The sequence below is a fragment of the Panulirus ornatus genome, chromosome 20, assembly GCF_036320965.1.
Source record: "Panulirus ornatus isolate Po-2019 chromosome 20, ASM3632096v1, whole genome shotgun sequence".
NCBI classification, from domain to species: Eukaryota; Metazoa; Arthropoda; class Malacostraca; order Decapoda; family Palinuridae; genus Panulirus; species Panulirus ornatus.
In genome coordinates this window covers 46,781,426-46,804,792 of record NC_092243.1, presented here as the reverse complement: position 1 = coordinate 46,804,792, position 23,367 = coordinate 46,781,426, and the positions used below count along the sequence as shown (strand labels likewise).

Sequence of the window (23,367 nt, the reverse complement as noted above, 5' to 3'; positions counted from 1 at the left end):
TGTATGGCAGCTCAAGGTTGGGTGTGCAAATTTTGATAACTGTTTCTTTCCCTACACCTCAAAGCTTTGGAACTCTGTACTCTCATGTCTTCCTCAGTATAACTGTGACATGGCACTTTTTAAAAGACAAGTTTTTCACTTTCTCCAAAATTCCTAAATACTTTCCCTTGCCTCTTCTTTTCCCCTTTTATTTACTTCTATGTATTTCAATTAAGGCCTGGCCTTGATGTGGACTTTTGTCTGTGACTGGAACCTTCAAAGTGAAAAACAGAATTGATGGCAGTTTTACTCACCACAGGTAGTATTGATATTAATTTCTTTTTGTATTGCGATAAGGTCATATTTATGTAGGGTCTGTCTATGTTGGGCTTTTCATATTTGTCAAATGATGGCTGATTGTCATGGAGGAATAAACTGCATTGTTTTCAAAGTTGATTTTGTAGTGTAATACATATTTATTATTTATTTATTTATTTTGCTTTGTCGCTGTCTTCCGCGTTAGCGAGGTAGCACAAGGAAACAGATGAAAGAATGGCCCAACCCACCCACATACACATGTATATACATACACGTCCACACACGCAAATATACATACCTATACATCTCAATGTGTATACATATATATACACACACAGACATATATACACATGTACATGATTCATACTGTCTGCCTTTATTCATTCCCATCGCCACCTCGCCACACATGGAATAACCAACCCCTCCCCCCTCATGTGTGCGAGGTAGCGCTAGGAAAGATAACAAAGGCCCCATTCGTTCACACTCAGTCTCTAGTTGTCATGTAATAATACACCGAAACCACAGTGCCCTTTCCACATCCAGGCCCCACAGAACTTTCCATGGTTTACCCCAGACGCTTCACATGCCCTGGTTCAATCCACTGACAGCACGTCGACCCTGGTATACCACATCGTTCCAATTCACTCTATTCCTTGCACGCCTTTCACCCTCCTGCATGTTCAGGCCCCGATCACTCAAAATCTTTTTCACTCCATCTTTCCACCTCCAATTTGGTCTCCCACTTCTCCTCGTTCCCTCCACCTCTGACACATATATCCTTTTGGTCAATTTTTCCTCACTCATTCTCTCCATGTGACCAAACCATTTCAAAACACCCTTTTGCTCTCTCAACCACACTCTTTTTATTACCACACATCTCTCTTACCCTTACATTACTTACTTGATCAAACCACCTCACACCACATATTGTCCTTAAACATCTCATTTCCAGCACATCCACCCTCCTGCGCACATCTTTATCCATAGCCCACACCTCGCAACCATACATCATTGTTGGAACCACTATTCCTTCAAACATACTCATTTTTGCTTTCCAAGATAATGTTCTCGACTTCCACACATTCTTCAAGGCTCCCAGAATTTTCGCCCCCTCCCCCACCCTATGGTTCACTTCCACTTCCATGGTTCCATCCGCTGCCAGATCCACTCCCAGATATCTAAAACACTTCACTTCCTCCAGTTTTTCTCCATTCAAACTTACCTCCCAGTTGAGTTAACCCTCAACCCTACTGTACCTAATAACCTTGCTCTTATTCACATTTACTCTCAACTTTCTTCTTTCACACACTTTACCAAACTCAGTACTGCAGTTTCTCACATGAATCAGCCACCAGGGCTGTATCATCAGCGAACAACAACTGACTCACCTCCCAAGCTCTCTCATCCACAAAAGACCGCATACTTGCCCCTCTTTCCAAAACTCTTGCATTCACCTCCCTAACAACCCCATCCATAGACAAATTAAAAAACCATGGAGACATCACACACCCCTGAAGCAAACCTACATTTACTGAGAACCAATCACTTTCCTCTCTTCCTACACTTACACATGCCTTACATCCTCGATAAAAACTTTTCACTGCTTCTAACAACTTGCCTCCCACACCATATGTTCTTAATACCTTCCACAGAGCATCTCTATCAACTCTACCATATGCCTTCTCCAGATCCATAAATGCTACATACAAATCCATTTGCTTTTCTAAGTATTTTTCACATACATTCTTCAAAGCAAACACCTGATCCACACATCCTCTACCACTTCTGAAACCACACTGCTTTTCCCCAATCTGATGCACTGTACATGCCTTCACCCTCTCAATCAATACCCTCCCATATAATTTCCCAGGAATGCTCAACAAACTTATACCTCTGTAATTTGAGCACTCACTCTTATCCCCTTTGCCTTTGTACAATGGCACTATGCAAGCATTCTGCCAATCCTCAGGCACCTCACCATGAATCATACATACGTTAAATAACCTTACCAACCAGTCAACAATACAGTTACCCCCTTTTTTTTAATAAAGTCCACTGCAATACCATCCAAACCCGCTGCCTTGCTGGCTTTCATCTTCTACAAAGCTTTTACTACCTCTTCTCTGTTTACCTAAGAGAATTCAAGCCAGTACAGTAGAATGTGAGGTTGAGATGATGAGAAGGCAGTATTTTAATGCATTATTAGAGGCTTTATTTTGTATGTGTGCAGCACTGTGTGTTTTGGTTTTGAAAAAGAGTTACAGACTAAAGTGTTAACCCTTAAACAACAGTATTGCTTCCATTATCCATACCCATGTGGAACAATTTAATTTTTGTAAAGAAAATAAAACAAAGTAATCGACAGTAATTCCTCTGTATTGTTGTGGGAGGGTGCTGAGTAGACTGGGGAGGGCATTTGCTGGTTGTATGGATACTCCTTATCTCATTCTATACATGATGATTATACGTCCCAGGTGTGTTTGCAATCTTTATTATATTGATTATAGGTAAATAAAGTGCGTAAGACAAGGGAACAAATGGGAACTTCAGTGATGGGGGCAAATAGGGAGGTGATAACAAGTAGTGGTGATGTGAGAAGGAGATGGAGTGAGTAATTTGAAGGTATGTTGAATGTGTTTCATGATAGAGTGGCAGATATAGGGTGTTTTGGTCAAGGTGGTGTGCAAAGTGAGAGGGTTAGGGAAAATGATTTGGTAAACAGAGAAGAGGTGATAAAAGCTTTGCGGAAGATGAAAGCTGGCAAGGCAGCAGGTTTGGATGGTATTGCAGTGGAATTTATTAAAAAAGGGGCTGACTGTATTGTTGACTGGTTGGTAAGGTTATTTACTGTGTGTATGACTCATGGTGAGGTGCCTGAGGATTGGCGGAATGCTTGCATAGTGCCATTGTACAAAGGCAAAGGGGATAAGAGTGAGTGCTTAAATTACAGAGGTATAAGTTTGTTGAGTATTCCTAGTAAATTATATGGGAGGGTATTGATTGAGAGGGTGAAGGCATGTACAGAGCATCAGATTGGGGAAGAGCAGTGTGGTTTCAGAAGTGGTAGAGGATGTGTGGATCAGGTGTTTGCTTTGAAGAATGTATGTGAGAAATACTTAGAAAAGCAAATGGATTTGTATGTAGCATTTATGGATCTGGAGAAGGCATATGATAGAGAGTTGATAGAGATGCTCTGTGGAAGGTATTAAGAATATATGGTGTGGGAGGCAAGTTGTTAGAAGCAGTGAAAAGTTTTTATCGAGGATGTAAGGCATATGTACGTGTAGGAAGAGAGGAAAGTGATTGGTTCTCAGTGAATGTAGGTTTGCTTCATGGGTGTGTGATGTCTCCATGGTTGTTCAATTTGTTTATGGATGGGGTTGTTAGGGAGGTAAATGGAAGAGTTTTGGAAAGAGGGGCAAGTATGCAGTCTGTTGTGGATGAGAGAGCTTGGGAAGTGAGTCAGTTGTTGTTCGCTGATGATACAGCGCTGGTGGCTGATTCATGTGAGAAACTGCAGAATCCAGTGACTGAGCTTGGTAAAGTGTGTGAAAGAAGAAAGTTGAGAGTAAATGTGAATAAGAGCAAGGTTATTAGGTACAGTAGGGTTGAAGGTCAAGTCAATTGGGAGGTAAGTTTAAATGGAGAAAAACTGGAGGAGGTGAAGTGTTTTAGATATATGGGAGTGGATTTGGCAGCGGATGGAACCATGGAAGCGGATGTGAATCATAGGGTGGGAGAGGGGGCTTCAGGGCGTTCTGGGAGTCGAACAAAGTTGTTGAGATAAAATACTCGATTGGGTGGGAGCGCTTTTCTGAACCTAAAATTGACACAGGTACGGACCTGTGGTGCTTGAGGACATCCTAGGACTCAAATGAAGTTCTTGAGATGATATACTAAAGTGGGTTGGGGCGCTTTTCTGAACTTAAAATCGACACAGGTGCTTTAGGGCGTTCTGGTAGTCGAAAGATTTTGTTGAGATAAAATACTGGATTGGGTCAGAGCACTTTTATGAACCTAAAATTGACACATATACGGACCTGTGGTGCTTGAGGGCGTCCTGGGAGTCAAACAAAATTAAGATAAGATATTTGATTAGGTTGGAGCACTTTTCTGAACCTAAAATCGACACAGGGACAGACCTGTGGTGCTTAAGGGCATTCTAAGAGTTTGAACTAAGTTGTTGAGATAAAATACTCGACTGGGTTGGAGCACTTTCTTTAAATTAAAATCGACACAGGCACGGACCTGTGGTGCTTGAGGACATCCTGGGACTTGAACAAAGTTCGTGAGATAATATACTAAAGTGGATCGGGGCGCTTTTCTGAACCTAGAATCGACGCAGGTACAGACCTGTGGTGCTTGAGGGCGTCCTGGGAGTCGAACGAAATTAAGATGAAAAACTTGATGAGGTCGGAGCACTTTTCTAAACCTAAGATCGACACAGGTACGGACCTGTGAAGCTTTAGGGGATTCTAAGAGTTGAACTAAGTTGTTGAGACAAAATACTTGACTGGGTTGGAGCACTTTATTTGAATTAAAATCGACACAGGTACAGAACTGTGGTGCTTGAGGACATCCTGGGACTTGAACAAAGTTCTTGAGGTAATATACTAAATTGGATCAGGGCACTTTTCAGAACCTAAAATCAACAGGTACGGACCTGTGGTGCTTGAGGGCATCCTGGGCGTTGAACAATTTTGTTGAGATAAAATACTGGATTGGGTCGTAGCGCTTTTCTGAACCTAAAATCGACACAAGCACCTGTAGTGCTTGAGGGCATCCTGGGAGTTGAACGAAGTTGTTGAGATGAAATGCTAGATTAGGTCAGGTTGCTTTTCTGAACATAAAATCGACACAGGTACGGACCTGTGGTGCTTGAGGACATCTTGGGACTCAAACGAAGTTCTTGAGATGATATACTAAAGTGGGTAAGGACACTTTTCCGAACCTAAAATCGGGACAGTGACGGACCTGTGGTGCTTGGGGGCGTTCTGGGAGTCAAACGATTTTGTTGAGATGAAATACTGGATTGGATCGGAGCACTTTTCTGAACCAAAAATCAGCAAAGGTACGGACCTGTGGTGCTTGAGGGTGTCCTAGGAGTCGAACGAAATTAAGATGAAATACTTGATTAGGTGGAGCACTTTTCTGAACTTAAAATCGCCACAGGTAGAACCTGTGGTGCTTAAGGGCATTCTAAGAGTTGAACTAAGTTGTTGAGATAAAATACTCGATTAGGTCGGAGTGCTTTTCTGAACCTAAAATCGACACAGGTATGGACCTGTGGTGCTTGAGGGCATCCTGGGAGTCAAACGAAATTCAGATATTATACTTGATTAGGTTGGAGCACTTTTCTGAACCTAAAATTGACACAGGTACCTGTGGTGCTTAAGGACATTCTAATAGTTGAACTAAGATGTTGAGATAAAATACTTGACTGAGTTGGAGGATTTTTTGAAATTAAAATCAACACAGGTACGGACCTGTGGTGCTTGGGGACATCCTGGGACTTCAACAAAGTTCTTCAGATAATGTACTACAGTGGATCAGAGCACTTTTCTGAACCAAAAATCGACACAGGTACGGACCTGTGGTGCTTTAGGGCATCCTAGGAGTTGAACGAAATTAAGATAAAATACTTGATTAGGTCGGAGCACTTTCCTGAACCTAAAATCGACACAGGTACGGACCTGTGAGGCTTAAGGGGATTCTAAGAGTCAAACTAAGTTGTCGAGACAAAATACTCGACTGGGTTGGAGCACTTTATTTAAATCTAAATCGACATAGGTACGGAACTATGGTGCTTGAGGACATCCAGGGACTTGAACAAAGTTCTTGAGATAATATACTAAATTGGATCGGGGCACTTTTCTGAACCTAAAATCGACAGGTACGGACCTGTGGTGCTTGAGGGCATCCTGGGAGTCGAACAATTTTGTTGAGATAAAATACTGGATTGGGTCGTAGCGCTTTTCTGAACCTAAAATTGACACAGGTACGGACCTGTGGTGCTTGAGGGCATCCTGGGAGTTGAACGAAGTTGTTGAGATGAAGTGCTAGATTAGGTCAGATCGCTTTTCTGAACATAAAATCGACACAGGTACGGACCTGTGGTGCTTAAGGACATCCTGGGACTCGAACAAAGTTCTTGAGATAATATACTAAAGTGGGTAAGGATACTTTTCCGAACCTAAAATCGAGACAGGTACAGACCTGTGGTGCTTGAGGGCATTCTGGGAGTCGAACGATTTTGTTGGGATGAAATACTGGATTGGATCGGAGCGCTTTTCTGAACCAAAAATCGACAGGTATGGATCTGTGGTGCTTGAGGGTGTCCTGGGAGTCAAACGAAATTAAGATAAAATACTTGATTAGGTCGGAGCACGTTTCTGAACCTAGAATCAACACAGGTAGGACCTGTGGTGCTTAAGGGCATTCTGAGAATCAAACTAAGTTGTTGAGGTAAAATACTCGATTAGGTCGGAGCGCTTTTCTGAACCTAAAATCAACACAGGTACGGACCTGTTGTGCTTGAGGGCATCCTGGGACTTGAACAAAGTTGTTGCGATAAAATGCTAAATTGAGACGGCTCACTTTTCTTAACCTCAATTCGATATAGGTACGGACCTGTGGTGCTTGAGGGCATCCTGGGAGTCGAACGAATTTAAGATGAAATACCTGATTAGGTCAGAGCACTTTTCTGAACAGAAATTCGACACTTGTACAGACCTGTGGTGCTTCAGGGCATTCTGGGACTTGAACAAAGTTCTTCAGATAATATACTAAAGTGGGTCAGGGCACTTTTCTGAACCTAACATCGACACAGTTACAGATTTGTGGTGCTTTAAGGTGTTCTGGGAGTCAAAAGGTTTTGTTGAGATAAAATACTGGACTGGGTCGGGACGCTTTTATGAACCTAAAATTGACATAGATATGGAACTATTGTGCTTGAGGGCGTCCTGGAGTCGAATGAAGTTAAGATAAAATACTTGATGATTAGGTTGGAGCACTTTTCTGAACCTAAAATTGACACAGGTGTGTATGTGGTGCTTGAGGACATCCTGGGATTCGAAAGAAGTTGTTGAGATAAAAGACTAAAGTGAGTTAGCGTGCTTTTCTGAACCTAAAATCGACATAGGTACGGACCCGTGGTGCTTAAAGGTGTTCTAGGAGTTGAACAAAATTAAGATTAGATACTTGATTAGGTCGGAGCACTTCTCTGAACATAAAATCGACATGTACGGACCTGTGGTGCTTGAGCATTCTGGGAGTCAAATGATTTTGTTGCAGTAAGATGCTAAATTGAGTCGGCTCACTTTTCTGAACCTAAAGTCGACATAGGTTTGGATCTGTGGTGCTTGAGGGCGTCCTGGGAGTCAAACAAAGTTAAGATGAAATATTTGATTAGGTCGGGGCACTTTTCTGAACAGAAAATCGACACTTGTATGGACCTGTGGTGCTTCAGGGCGTTATGGGAGTTGAAGGAAGTCATTGAGATAAAATACTTGATTGGGTGGGAGCATTTTTCTGAACAGAAAATCGACAGGTGTGGACCTATGATGCTTGAGGGTGTTCTGGGAGTCTAATGAAATTGAGATAAAATGCATGATTGGTGGAAGCACTTTTCTGAACCTAAAATCGACACAAGTATGGACCTGTTGTGCTTGAGGGCATTATGGGAGTCATATGAAGTTGTTGAGATCAAATTCTCGATTGGGTTGGAGCACTTTTCTGAATCTAAAATCAACACAGGTATGGACCTTTGGTGCTTGAGGACATCCTAGGACTAGAATGAATTTCTTGAGATACTATACTAAAGTGTGTCAGGGTGCTTTTCTTAACCTAAAATCAACACAGGTATGGACCTGTGGTGCTTGAGGGTGTTCTGGGAATCGAACAATTTTGTTGAGATAAAATACTAGATTGGGTCAGAGCACTTTTCTGAACCTAAAATCATCACAGGTATGGACGGACCTGTGGTGCTTGAGGGCGTTCTGGGAGTAGAATGATTTTGTTGAGATGAAATACTAGATTAGGTCGGAGCACTTTTATGAACATAAAATCAACAGGTACAGACCTGTGGTGCTTGAGGGCGACCTGGAGTCGAACAAAGTTGTTGAGATAAAATGCTCAATTAGGTTGGAGCGTTTCTTAACCTAAAATCAACACAGGTACGGACCTTTGGCGCTTGAGAACATCCTGGGACTCGAACGAATTTCTTGAGATAATATAGTAAAGTTTGACGGGGCGCTTTTCTGAACTTAAAATCGACACAGGTATGGACCTGTGATGATTGAGGGCATTTTGGGAGTTGAACGATTTTTAGATAAAATGCTAGATTGGGTTGGAGCGCCTTCCTAAACCTAAAATCAACACAGGTACGGACCTGTGGTGCTTGAGGGCATCCTCGGAGTCGAAGGAAGTTGTTGAGATAAAATACTTGATTGGAACGGAGCGCTTTTCTGAACCCAAAATCAACACAGGTCGATTTTCTGACCTGTGGTGCTTCAGGGCATTCTGGGAATCAAAGTTGTCGAGATAAAATACTTGATTGGGTCAGAGCACTTTTCTGAACCTAAAATCGACAAATACGGACCTGTGGTGCTTGAGAACATTCTGGGGCTCTAGTGAAGTTGTTTAGATAAAATACTAAAGTGAGTCAGAGCTCTTTTCTGAACCAAAAATCGACACAGGTGTGGACATGTGGTGCTTGAGGACATCCTGGGACTCTAATGAAATTTTTGAGGTAAAATACTGGGTTGGAAAAGAGCGCTTTTCTGAACCTAAAATTGACAAAGGTACGGACCTGTGGTGCTTGAAGGCATTCTGGGAGTAGAACGAAGTTGTTGAGGTAAAATACTGGATTGGGTTGGAGCACTTTTCTGAACTTAAAATTGACAAAGGTATGGACCTTTGGTGCTTTAGGGCATTCTGGAAGTTGAACAAAGTTGAGAGAAAATACTTGATTGGGTTGGAGCACTTTTCTGAACCTAAAATCGACACTGATACAGACCTGTGGTGTGTCAGGGCGTCCTTGGAGTTGAATGAAGTTGTTGAGATAAAATACTTGACTGGTTTGGAGCACTTTTCTGAACGTAAAATCGACACAGGTACGGACCTGTGGTGCTTCAGGGCATTCTGGGAATCAAACGAAGTTGTTGAGATAAAATATTCAAATGGGTTGGAGCATTTTTCTGAACCTAAAATCGACACAGGTGCTTGAGGACATCCTGGGACTTGAACAAAGTTCTAGAGATAATATACTAAAGTGGGTCGGGGCACTTTTCTGAACCTAAAATCGACACAGGTCCGGACCTGTGGTGCTGGAAGGCATCGTGGGAGTCGAATGAAGTTGTTGAGATAAAATAATCGATTGGGTCAGGGCACTTTTATGAACCTAAAATTGACAATGTTAAGGACCTGTGATGCTTGAGGGCATCCTGGGAGTCAAACGAAGTTCTTACGATATGATACTAGATTATGTTGGAGTGCTTTTCTTAACCTAGAATCGATAGAGGCACAGACGGACCTGTGGTGCTTGAGGGCGTCTAGGAAGTTGAATGAAGTTGTTGAGATCAATACTTGATTGGGTCGGAGCATGTTTCTGAACCTAAAATCGACACAGATACAGACGTGCGGTGCTTCAGGGCGTCCTTGGAGTCGAATGAAGTTGTTGAGATAAAATCTTGACTGGTTTGGAGCACTTTTCTGAACCTAGAATCAACACAGGTATGGACCTGTGGTGCTTCAGGGTATTCTGGGAATCAAACGAAGTTGTTGAGATAAAATATTCAAATGGATTGGAGCATTTTTCTGAACCTAAAATCGACACAGGTATGGACTGCTGGTGCTTGAGGACATCCTGGTACTTGAACAAAGTTCTAGAGATGATATACCAAAGTGGGTCGGGAACCTTTTCTGAACCTAAAATCGACACAGGTACGGACCTGTGGTGCTTGATGGCATTATGGGAGTCGAACGATTTTGTTAAGATAAAATACTAGATTGGGTCGGAACGCTGTTCTGAACCTAAAATCAACACAGGTACGGACCTGTGGTGCTTCAGGGTGTCCGGGGAGTTGAATGAAGTTATAATTCAAAATACTTGATTAGGTCAGAGCACTTTTCTAAACCTAGAATCAACACCTGTGGTGCTTAAAGATATCCTGGGACTCAAACGAAGTTCTTGAAATAATATACTAAAGTGGGTCGGGGCACTTTTCTGAACCTAAAATCAACACAGGTACAGACCTCTGATGCTTGAGGGCATTCTGGGAGTTCAACGAAGTTGAGATAAAATACTGGATTGGGTAGGAGCACTTTTCTGAAACTAAAATCAGCACAGGTATGGACCTGTGGTGCTTAAGGGCGTCCTGAGAGTCGAACAAAGTTAAGAAAAAAATACTTGATTAGGTTGGAGCAATTTTCTAAACATAAAATCGACTGGTATGGACCTGTGGTGCTTCAGGACATCCTGGGGCTCTAGCGAAGTTGTTTAGATAAAATACTAAAGTGAGTCAGAGTGCTTTTCTGAACCAAAAATCGACAGGTGTGGACATGTGGTGCTTGAGGACATCCTGGGACTCTAACGAAGGTCTTGAGGTAAAATACTGGATTGGGTCGGAGTGCTTTTCTGAACCTAAAATCAACAAAGGTATGGACCTGTGGTGCTTGAGGGCATTCTGGGAGTAGAAAGAACTTGAGATAAAATACTCGATATGGTCGGAGGACTTTTCTCAACCTAAAATCAACTCCTGTGGTGCTGGAGGGCATCGTGGGAGTCGGAGGAAGTTGTTGAGATAAAATACTCGATTGCGTCGAGGCACTTTTATGAGCCTAAAATTGACAATGGTACGGACCTGTGATGCTTGAGGGCGTCTTGGGAGTCGAACGAAGTTGTTGAGACATAATACTAGATTATGTTGGAGTGCTTTTCTTAACCTGAAATTGATAGAGGCATAGACGGACCTGTGGTGCTCGAAGGCATCCAGGGAGTTGAATGAAGTTGTTGAGATTCTTTCTTTCATACTATTTGCCATTTCCCGCATTAGCAAGGTAGCGTTAAGAGCAGAGGACTGGGCCTCTGAGGGAATATCCTCACCTGGCCTTGTTCTCTGTTCCATCTTTTGGAAAATCAAAAAAAAAAAAAAATACCTAATTGGGTTGGAGTGCGTTTCTGAACCTAAAATCGACACAGGTACAGACCTGTGGTGCTTGACGGAGTGCTGGGAGTCAAACGAAGTTGAGATAGAATACTTGATTGGGTCAGAACAATTTTTTGAACCTGAAATTGACACAGGTACGAATCTGTGGTGCTTCAGAGCGTTCTGGGATTCGAACGAAGTTGCTGATAAAATACTTGATATGGTCGGAGCACTTTTCTCAACCTAAAATCAACACAGGTACGGACCTGTGGTGCTTGAGAGCATCCTGAGTCGAACACAGTTGAGATAGAATACTCTATTAGGTTGGAGCGCTTTCCTCAACCTAAAATCAACACAGGTATGGAACTGTGGTGCTTAAGGGCATCCTGGGAGTTGAACGAAGTTGTTGAGATTGAATACTCAATTAGGTCGGAGAGCTTTTCTGAACATAAGATCGAAACAGGTACGGACCTGTTGTGCTTGAGGGTATCCCTGGACTTGAACGAAGTTGTTGTGATAAAATAATAACTTGAGTCGGTGCACTTTTCTGAACCTAAAATCTACACAGATATGGGCTTGTGGTGCTTCAGGGCGTCCTCGGAGTTGAGCGAAGTTGTTGAGGTAAAATACTTGATTGGGTTGGAGCACTTTTCTGAACCTAAAATTGACACAGATACGGACCTGCAGTGCCTCAGGGCGTCCTTGGAGTTGAACGAAGTTGTTGAGATAAAATACTCGACTGGGTTGGAGCACTTTTCTGAACCTAAAATCGACACAGGTACAGACCTGTGGTGCTTCAAGGTGTTCTGGGAATCAAAGGAAGTTGTTGAGATAAAATATTGGAATGGGGTGGAGCATTTTTCTGAACCTAAAATCGACACAGGTATGGACCGCTGGTGCTAGAGGACATCCTGGGAGTTGCCTGATGTTTTAGAGATTATATACTAAAGTAGGTCGAGGCACTTTTCTGAACCTAAAATCGACACAGGTATGGACCTGTGATGTTTGATGGCATTATGGGAGTTGAATGATTTTGTTGAGATAAAATACTAGATTGGGTTGGAGCGCTTTTCTGAACCTAAAATCATCACAGGTATGGACCTGTGGTGCTTCAGGGTGTCCTGGGAGTCGAATGATGTTAAGATAAAATACTTGATTAGGTTGGAGCACTTTTCCTGAACCTAAACTCGACACAGGTATGGACCTGTGGTGCTTAAAGACATCCTAGGACTTGAACAAGTTCTTGAGATAATATACTAAAGTGGGTCGGGGCGCTTTTCTGAACCTAAATTCGACACAGGTATAGACATGTGATGCTCGAGGGCATTCTGGGAGTTCAATGATTTTGAGATAAAATACTGGATCGGGTTGGAGCACTTTTCTGAACCTAAAATTGACACAGGTATGGACCTGTGGTGCTTGAGGGTGTCCTGGGAGTCGAACGAATTTAAGAGAAAATATTTGATTAGGTCGGAGCAATTTTCTAAACCTAAAATCAACACAGGTACAGACCTGTGGTGCTTGAGGACATCCTGGGGCTCTAGCAAATTTGTTTAGATAAAATACTAAAGTGAGTCAGAGCACTTTTCTGAACCAAAAATTGACACAGGTGCGGATATGTGGTGCTTGAGGGCATCCTGGGTATCTAACGAATTTTTTTAGTTAAAATACTGAATTGGATTGGAGCGCTTTTCTTAACCTAAAATCGACAAAGGTACAGACCTGTGGTGCTTGAGGGTGTTCTTGGAGTAGAACGAAGTTGTTGAGATAAAATACTCGATATGGTCGGAGGGCTTTTTTCAACCTAAAATCGACACAGGTACGGACCTGTGGTGGTGGAGGGCATCATGGGAGTCGAATGAAGTTGTTGAGATAAAATACTCGATAGGGTTGGGGCACTTTTATAAACCTAAACTTGACAATGATACAGACCTGTGATGCTTGAGGGCGTCATGGGAGTCGAAGGAAGTTGTTGAGATATAATACTAGATTATGTCGGAGCGCTTTTCTTAACCTAGAATCGATAGAGGCACGGACAGGGCATCTACGGAGTCGAACGAAGTTATTGAAATAAAATACTAGATTAGCTTGGAGCCCTTTTCTGAACATAAAATTGACACAGGTATGGACATATGGTGCTTGAAGGCATCCTGGAAGTTGAACGAAGTTGTTCAGATAAAATACTCGATGAGTTTGAAGCGCATTTCTAAACCTAAAATTGACACAGGTACGGAACTTTGGTGGTTGAGGACATCCTGGGACTCAGTCGAAGTTGTTGAGCTAAAATACTAAAGTGAGTTGGCATGCTTTTCTGAACCTAAAATCAACAAAGGTATGGAGCTGTGGTGCTAGAGGGCGTTCTGGGAGTCGAATGAAGTTGTTGTGGTGATGTACTGGATTAGGTTGGAGTGCTTTTCTGAACCTAAAATCGACAGGTACGGACCTGTAGTGCTTGAGGGCATCCTGGGAGTCGAATGAATTTAAGAAAAAATATTTGATTAGGACAGAGCACTTCTCTGAACCTAAAATCGACACAGGTACGGACCTGTGGTGCTTGAAGACATCCTGGGGTTATAGCGAAGTTGTGTAGATAAAATACTAAAGTGAGTCAGAACACTTTTCTGCACCGAAAATCGACACAGGTGCGGACATGTGGTGCTTGAGGACATCCTGGGACTCTAACGAAGTTGTTGAGGTAAAATACTGGATTGGGTTGGAGTGCTTATCTGAACCTAAAATCGATAAAGGTACGGACCTGTGGTGCTTGAGGGCATTCTGGGAGTAGAACGAAATTGAGATAAATCACTCAATATGGTCGGAGCACTTTTCTCAACCTAAAATCGACAGGTACGGACCTGTGGTGCTGGAGGGCATCCTGGGACTTGAATGACATTGAGATAGAATAATTGATTGGGTCGGGGCACTTTTATGAACCTAAAATTGATAATGGTATGGACTTGTGGTGCTTGAGGGCGACCTGGGAGTCGAACGAAGTTGTTGAGATAAATACTAGATTACGTCGGAGCACTTTTCTTAACCTAAAATTGACAGAGGCACGGATGGACCTGTGGTGCTTGAGGGCATCCAGGGAGTTGAACGAAGTTGTCGAGATAAAACATTTGATTGGGTCGGAGCGTGTTTCTGAACCTAAAGTCGACACAGGTATGGACCTGTGGTGTTTGACGGAGTTCTGAGAGTCAAACGAAGTTGTTGAGATAAGATATTTGATTGGGTTGGGACAATTTTTTTAACCTAAAATCGACAGGTGTGGATCTGTGGTGCTTCAGGGCGTTCTGGAATTTGAACGAAGTTGTTGAGATAAAATCCTTGATATGGTCGGAGCGCTTTTCTCAACCTAAAATTGACAGGTATGGACCTGTGGTGCTTGAGGACGTCCTGAGAGTCAAATGAAGTGTTGAGATAAAATACTCGATTAGGCTGGAGTGCTTTTCTCAACCTAAAATCGACACAGGTATGGACCTGTGGTGCTTGAGGGCATCCTGGGAGTCGAACGAAGTTGAGATAAAATACTCAATTAGGTCGGAAAGCTTTTTTGATCAAAATCGAGAGGTACAGACCTGTGGTGCATGAGGGTATCCTGGGACTTGAATGAAGTTGTTGTGATAAAATAATGAATTGAGTTGGTGCACTTTTTTAACCTAAAATCAAAAGATACAGACCTGTTGTGCTTCAGGGCGTCCTCAGAGTCGAAATAAGTTGAGATAAAATACTCAATTAGGCCAGAGCGCTTTTCTCAACCTAAAATCGACACAGGTATGGAACTGTGGTGCTTGAGGGCGTCCTGGGAGTCAAACGAAGTTGTTGAGATAAAACACTCAATGAGGTCGGAGAGCTTTTCTGAGCATAAAATCGACACAGGTATGGACCTGTGGTGCTTAAGGGTATCCCTGGACTCGAACGAAGTTGTTGTGATAGAATAATGAATTGAGTCGGTGCACTTTTCTAAACCTCAAATCTACACAGATACAGACCTGTGGTGCTTCAGGGCGTCCCCAGAGTTGAACGAAGTTGTTGAGATAAAATACTTGATTGGGTTGGAGCACTTTTCTGAACCAAAAATTGATGCAGATACGGACCTGTGGTGCTTCAGGCTGTTCTAGGAATCGAACGAAGTTGTTGAGATTAAATATTTGAATGGGTTGGAGTGTTTTTCTGAACCTAAAATCGATACAGGTATGGACCGCTGGTGCTTGAGGACATCGTGGGACTTGAACGAAATTCTAGAAATAATATACTAAACTGGGTTGGGGCACTTTTCTGAACCTAAAATCGACGCAGGTATGGTGCTGTGGTGCTTGATGGCATTATGGGAGTCGAATGATTTTGTTGAGATCAAATACTACATTGGGTTGGAGTGCTTTTCTGAACCTAAAATTAACACAGGCACGGACTTGTGGTGCTTCAGGGTGTCCTGTGAGTCAAAGGAAGTTGTGAAGATAAAATTCTTGATTAGGTTGGAGCACTATTCTGAACCTAAAATCGACACAGGTACAGACCTGTGGTGCTATAGATAATATACTAAAGTGGGTCGGGGCACTTTTCTGAACCTAAAATCGACACCTGTGATGCACAAGGGCATTCTGGGAGTTCAACGATTTTGAGATAAAATACTGGATTGGGTAGGAGCACTTTTCTGAAACTAAAATCAACACAGGTATGGACATATGGTGCTTGAGGGCGTCCTGGAAGTTGAATGAAGTTTAGATGAAATACTCGATTAGTTCAGAGAGCTTTTCTAAACCTAAAATCGACACAGGTACGGAACTCTGGTGGTTGAGGATATCCTGGGACTCAATCGAAGTCATTGCGATAAAATACTAAAGTGAGTTGGCATGCTTTTCTGAGCCTAAAATCAACAAAGGTATGGACCAGTGGTGCTTGAGGGCATTCTGGGAGTCGAATGAAGTTGTTGAGGTGACATACTGGATTGGGTTGGAGCGCTTTTCTGAACCTAAAGTTGACAGAGGTGCTTGAAGGCATTCTGGGAGTCGAAAGATTTTGAGATAAAATACTGGATTGGGTTGGAGTGCTTTTCTGAACCTAAAATCGACACAGGTATGGACCTGTGGTGCTTGAGGGTGTCCTGGGAGTCGAACAAATTCAAGAAAAAATATTTGATTAGGTTGGAGCAATTTTCTAAACCTAAAATCGACACAGGTACGGACCTGTGGTGCTTGAGGACATCCTGGGGCTCTAGCAAATTTGTTTAGATAAAGTACTAAAGTGAGTCAGAGCACTTTTCTGAACCAAAAATTGACACAGGTGCGGATATGTGGTGCTTGAGGGCATCCTGGGTATCTAACGAAGCTTTTGAGTTAAAATACTGGATTGGATCGGAGCGCTTTTCTGAACCTAAAATCGACAAAGGTACGGACCTGTGGTGCTTGAGGGTGTTCTGGGAGTAGAACAAAGTTGAGATAAAATACTCGATATGGTCGGAGGGCTTTTCTCAACCTAAAATCGACACAGGTACGGACCTGTGTTGGTGGAGGGCATCATGGGAGTCGAATGAAGTTGTTGAGATAAAATACTCGATTGGGTTGGGGCGCTTTTATAAACCTAAAATTGACAATGGTATGGACCTGTGATGCTTGAGGGCGTCATGGGAGTTGAAGGAAGCTGTTGAGATATAATACTAGATTATGTCGGAGCGCTTTTCTTAACCTAGAATCGATAGAGGCACGGACGGACCAGTAGTGCTTGAGGGCGTTTAGGAAGTTGAATGAAGTTGTTGAGATAAAACACTTGATTGGATTGGAGCGCATTTCTGAACCTAAAATCAAGAGATACGGATATGTTGTGCTTAAAGACATCCTGGGACTTGAACGAAGTTCTTGAAATAATATACTAAAGTGGGTTTGGGGCACTTTTTTGAACCTAGAATTGACAGGTACAGGCCTGTGATGTTTGAGGGCGTACTGAGTGTTCAGTGATGCTTGAGGGCATCCTGGGAGTCGAACGAAGTTGAGATAAAATACTCAATTAGGTTGGAGAGCTTTTTTGATCAAAATCGACAGGTACGGACCTGTGGTGCTTGAGGGTATCCTGGGACTTGAACAAAGTTGTTGTGATAAAATAATGAATTGAGTCGGTGCACTTTTCTGAACCTAAAATCGACAGATACAGACCTGTTGTGCTTCAGGGTGTCCTCAAAGTCGAATGAAGTTGAGATAAAATACTCGATTAGGCCGGAGTGCTTTTCTCAACCTAAAATCGACACAGGTATGGACCTGTGGTGCTTGAGGGCATCCTGGGAGTCGAACAAAGTTGAGATGAAATACTCAATAAGGTCAGAGAGCTTTTTTGATCAAAATCGACAGGTACGGACCTGTGGTGCTTGAGGGTATCCTGGGACTTGAACGAAGTTGTTGTGATAAAATAATGAATTGAGTCAGTGCACTTTTTTTAACCTAAAGTCGACAGATACAGACCTGTTGTGCTTCAGGGCGTCCTCAGAGTCGAATGAAAGTTGAGGTAAATACTTGATTGGGTTGGAGCACTTTTCTGAATATTGAATGAATTTGAGATAAAATACTTGATTGAGTTGGAGCCTTATTCTGTACCTAAAATCGACACAGGGATGGACCGCTGGTGCTTGAGGACATCCTGGAACTTGAACGAAGTTCTAGAGATAATATACTAAAGTGGGTCTGGGCACTTTTTTTTTAACTCAAACTCAACACAGGTATGGACCTGTGGTGTTTGAGGGTGTCCTTGGAGTCGAACGAAGTTAAGAAAAAATACTTGATTAGGTCGGAGCAATTTTCTAAACCTAAAAGCGACACAGGTACGGACTTGTGTGCTTGAGGACATCCTGGGGCTGTAGCGAAGTTGTTAAGATAAAATACTGAAGTGAGTCAGAGCACTTTTCTGAACCTAAAATCGACATAGGTGTGGACATGTGGTGCTTCAGGACATCCTGGGACTCCAACGAAGTTGTTGAGGGAAAATACTGGATGGGGTTGGAATGCTTTTCTGAACCTAAAATCGACAAAGTTACGAACCTGTGGTGCTTTAGGGCATTCTGGAAGTAGAATGAAGTTGTTGAGATAAAATACTTGATATGGTTGGAAGGCTTTTCTCAACCTAAAATCAACACAGGTACGAACCTGTGGTGCTGGAGGGCATCATGGGAGTCGAATGAAGTTGTTGAGATAAAATACTCATTTGGGTTGGGGCACTTTTATAAACCTAAAATTGACAATGGTACGGACCTGTGATGCTTGAGGGCGTCCTGGAAGTCTAAGGAAGTTGTTGAGATATAATACTAGATTATGTCGGAGCGCTTTTCTTAACCTAAAATCGATAGAGGCACAGATGGACCTGTGGGGCTTGAGGATGTCCAGGGAGTTGAATGAAGTTGTTGAGATAAAATACTTGATTGGGTTGGAGCGCGTTTCTGAACCTAAAATCGACACAGGTACGGACCTGTGGTGCTTGAGGGCATCCTGAGTCAAACAAAGTTGTTGAGATGAAATACTCGATTAGGTCAGAGTACTCTTCTCAACTTAAAATTGACACAGGTACGGAACTGTGGTGCTTGAGGGAGTCCTGGGAGTCGAACAAAGTTGTTGAGATAAAATACTCAATTAGGTCAGAGAGCTTTTCTGAACATAAAATCGACAGGTACGGACCTGTGGTGCTTGAAGGTATCCCTGGACTTGAACGAAGTTGTTGTGATAAAATAACTAATTGAGTTAGTTCACTTTTCTGAACTTAAAATCTACACAGATACAGATCTGTGTTGCTTCAGGGTGTCCTCAGAGTTGAACGAAGTTGTTGAGATAAAATACTTGATTGGGTTGGAGCATTTTTCTGAACTTAAAATTGACACAGGTACGGACCTGTGGTGCTTAAGGACATCCTGGTACTTGAACGAAGTTCTTAAGATAATATACTAAAATGGGTCGGAGCGCTTTTCTAAACCTAAAATTGACACAGGTACGGAACTTTGGTGGTTGAAGACATCCAGGGACTCGATCGAAGTTGTTGAGATAATATACTAAAGTGAGTTGGCATGCTTTTCTGAGCCTAAAATCAACATAGGTATGGACCTGTGGTGCTTGAGGGCATTCTGGGAGTTAAACAAAGTTTATGAGGTGATATACTGGATTGGGTTGGAGCGCTTTTCTGAACCTAAAGCTGACACAGGTATGGACCTTGGGTACATGAGGACATTCTGGGAGTTGAAAGATTTTGAGATATTGGGTTGGAGCGCTTTTCTGAACCTAAAATCGACACAGGTATGGACCTGTGGTGCTTGAGGGCGCCCTGGGAGTCAAACAAAGTTAAGAAAAAATACTTGATTAGGTCAGAGGACTTTTCTGAACCTAAAATCGACACAGGTATGGACCTGTGGTGCTTGAGGATATCCTGGGGCTCTAGCGAAGTTGTTTAGATAAAATACGAAAGTCAGTTGGAGCGCTTTTCTGAACCTGAGATTGACGCAATGTATTTACATACCTAGTGTATACATTGCGAATTATTAGATGATACTTTAAAATTGTCTTCATTTGATAGCTTAATTAAAATTCATAGACAACCAAACAATATTTTAACCCAGTATTTGTATTTAGCATAGAAAATAATTCTCATAATGAGGTTTTGAAGGAAATGTATTTTACTGAGAAAAATACCAAAAATTGCAGGGTATAGAGATATGTAGTATGTTGGAGGAAAGGAACCTGGATGTTTTGGTTCTGAGTGAAATGAAGCTCAAGGGTAAAGAGGAAGAGTGGTTTGGGAATGTCTTGGGAGTAAAGTCAGGGGTTGGTGAGAGGACAAGAGCAAGGGAAGGATTAGCACTACTCCTGAAACAGGAGTTGTGGGAGTATGTGATAGAGTGTAAGACAGTAAACTGTAGATTGATATGGGTAAAACTGAAAGTGGATGGAGAGAGATGGGTGATTATTGGTGCCTATGCACCTGGGCATAAGAAGATCATGAGAGGCAAATGTTTTGGGAGCAACTGAGTGAGTGTGTTAGCTGTTTTGATGCACGAGACCAGGTTATAGTGACAGGTGATTTGAATGCAAAGGTGAGAAATGTGGCAGTTGAGGGAATAATTGGTGTCCATGGGGTGTTCAGTGTTGTAAATGGAAATGGTTAAGAGCTTGTAGATTTGTGTGCTGAAAAAAGACTGGTGATTGGGAATACCTGGTTTAAAAAGAGATCTTTTTCTTTTTTCTTTCAAACTATTCGCTATTTCCCGTGTTAGCGAGGTAGCGTTTAGAACAGAGGACTGGGCCTTTGAGGGAATATCCTCACCTGGCCCCCTTCTCTATTCTCTCTTTTGGAAAATGAAAAAAAAAAAAAGAGATATATATACATATATATATAAGTATACGTATGTAAGTAGGAGAGATGGCCAGAGAGTGTTAATTGATAGGCGTCTGAAAGAGAGACTTTTGGATTTTAATGTGCTGAGAGGTACAACTGGAGGGATGTCTGATCATTATCTAGTGGAGGTGGTGAAGATTTGTAGAGGTTTCAGAAAACAAGAGAGAATGTTGGGGTGAAGAGGTGGTGAGAGTAAGTGAGCCTGGGAAGGAGATTTGTTTGAGGAAGTACCAGGAGAGACTGAGTGCAGAATGGAAAAAAGTGAGAGCAGAGGATGTAAGGGGAGTTGGGGAGGAATGGGAGGCATTTAGGGAAGCAGTGGTGGCTTGTGCAAAAGATGCTTGTGGCATGAGAAGCATGGGAGGTGGGCAGATTAGAAAGGGTGGTGAGTGGTGGGATGAAGAAGTAAGATTATTAGTGAAAGAGAAGAGAGAGGCATTTGGACGATTTTTGCAGGGAAATAGTGCAAATGAGTGGGAGATGTATAAAAGAAAGAGGCAGGAGGTCAAGAGAAAGGTGCAAGAGGTGAAAAAGAGGGCAAATGAGAGTTGGTGTGAGAGAGTATCATTGAATTTTTGGGAGAATAAAAAGATGTTTTATCCCTGGGGATAGGGGATTAAGAATACTTCCCACGTATTCCCTGCGTGTCGTAGAAGGCGACTAAAAGGGGAGGGAGCGGGGGGCTGGAAATCCTCCCCTCTCGTTTTTTTTTAATTTTCCAAAAGGAGGAACAGAGGGGGGCCAGGTGAGGATATCCCACAAAGGCCCAGTCCTCTGTTCTTAACGCTACCTCGCTAACGTGGGAAATGGTGAATAGTTTAAAAGAAAGAAAAAAAGAAAAAGATGTTTTGGAAGGAGATAAATAAAGTGCGTAAGACAAGAGAACAAATGGGAGCATCGGCGAAAGGGGCTAATGGGGAGGTTATAACAAGTAGTGGTGATGTGAGGAGATGGAGTGAGTATTTTGAAAGTTTGTTGAATGTGTTAGATGATAGAGTGGCAGATATAGGGCGTTTTGGTCGAGGTGGTGTGCAAAGTGAGAGGGTTAGGGAGAATGATTTGATAAACAGAGAAGAGGTAGTGAAAGCTTTGCGGAAGATGAAAGCTAGCAAGGCGGGTTTGGATGGTATTGCAGTGGATTTTATAAAAAAAAGGGGGTAATGTATGTATGGCTCATGGTGAAGGACCTGAGGATTGGTGGAATGCATCCATAATGCTATTGTACAAAGGCAAAGGGGATAAAGACGAGTGTTCAAATTACAGAGGTATAATTTTGTTGAGTATTCCTGGAAAATTATATGGGAGGGTATTGTTTGAGAGGGTGAAGGCATGTACAGAACATCAGATTGGGGAAGAGCAGTGTGGTTTCAGAAGTGGTAGAGGATGTGTGGATCAGGTGTTTGCTTTGAAGAATGTTTGACAGAGTTGATAGAGATGTTCTGTAAAAGGTGTTAAGAGTATATGGTGTGGGAGGCAAGTTGGCTAGAAGCAGTGAAAAGTTTTTATTGAGGATATAAGGCTTGTGTACGAGTACGAAGAGAGGAAAGTGATTGGTTCTCAATGAATGTCGGTTTGCAGCAGGGGTGCATGATGTCTCCATACCATAGTGTACATGTTTTTTTGTTTATATATTATTATATTTTATTTACCTTGAACTTTATTGACATAAATAAATGAACAAAGAACTTTATTTGCACCAAAAGTGTCAGCACATATACCTTAGACATTTTTTTTGTTCTAAAACTAGCTTGAGTACCCAGCACTGCCTAAAAAAAAAAATGGAACCTTTGATGGCCTGAAACTTCTTTCAAGCCAATGTACAGTAGCATAAAACTGTCCAAATTCTGAAATAACTGCACCTGAAATCTGGGGCCTGTAGGTACTATAGTTCAGCCATGAAAGAATAACATATAAATGCACAACTTGGTCTTCCTCAAGTCTTCCTGAGATCCTTTTCAGTTCCTCTTCAAGTCTTTCACTAAATCCACCCATTTTTTCATCAGATCTTCTCTAGGTCTTCCCACGTTCCTACCAAGTTCTCCAGACCCTCCCACGGTCTTTTCACAGTCTGTGACTGGCCAGTAGAGCTTACAGTGTGTGTGGAATTCAGCTTGTGGGAAATTAAGTGTTTAGATTGATGCACGTAGCACCCTCTTACATAAATTAATTTTAGGTTGACATCCATAGCACCAAAAGGGTTAAAGAATCACAAGAAATAATGGGAGACATGTCTGTTGTTATAGAAGGATAAGGATTAAAAGTAAAAAAGAATAGATATATGAGAGAGGAGAACAAAAGGAAGGCTGAAGTGGGAAGAGCATTAATGCTTTTACAGATCGGAAAAGCTTGGGTTATAGACTGAGTAGTGAGCATGTTGTAGATCTGGCAAGTGTGTATATTATAACAAAGTGGTCATGTGTTCATCAGTGTTTGTTATCTTCATGAAGGCAGTAATTGTTCCTCTTCACAGTATTAGGTTAAAGGGAGTATGATCGATTGTCAGAATTACAGAGGAATAATTCTTAACATAGTTGGCAAGGTCTGTGATACAAGAGTGACTGCT

At 42.2% G+C, this 23,367-nt stretch overlaps 1 protein-coding gene across 1 annotated transcript in view; it reads left to right on the top strand.

Moving 5' to 3' along the window:
• Positions 1-23,367, top strand: part of LOC139755982 (uncharacterized) — a 72,413-nt gene that overhangs the window by 39,597 nt on the left and 9,449 nt on the right. The gene's annotated exons all lie outside the window — the stretch shown is intronic.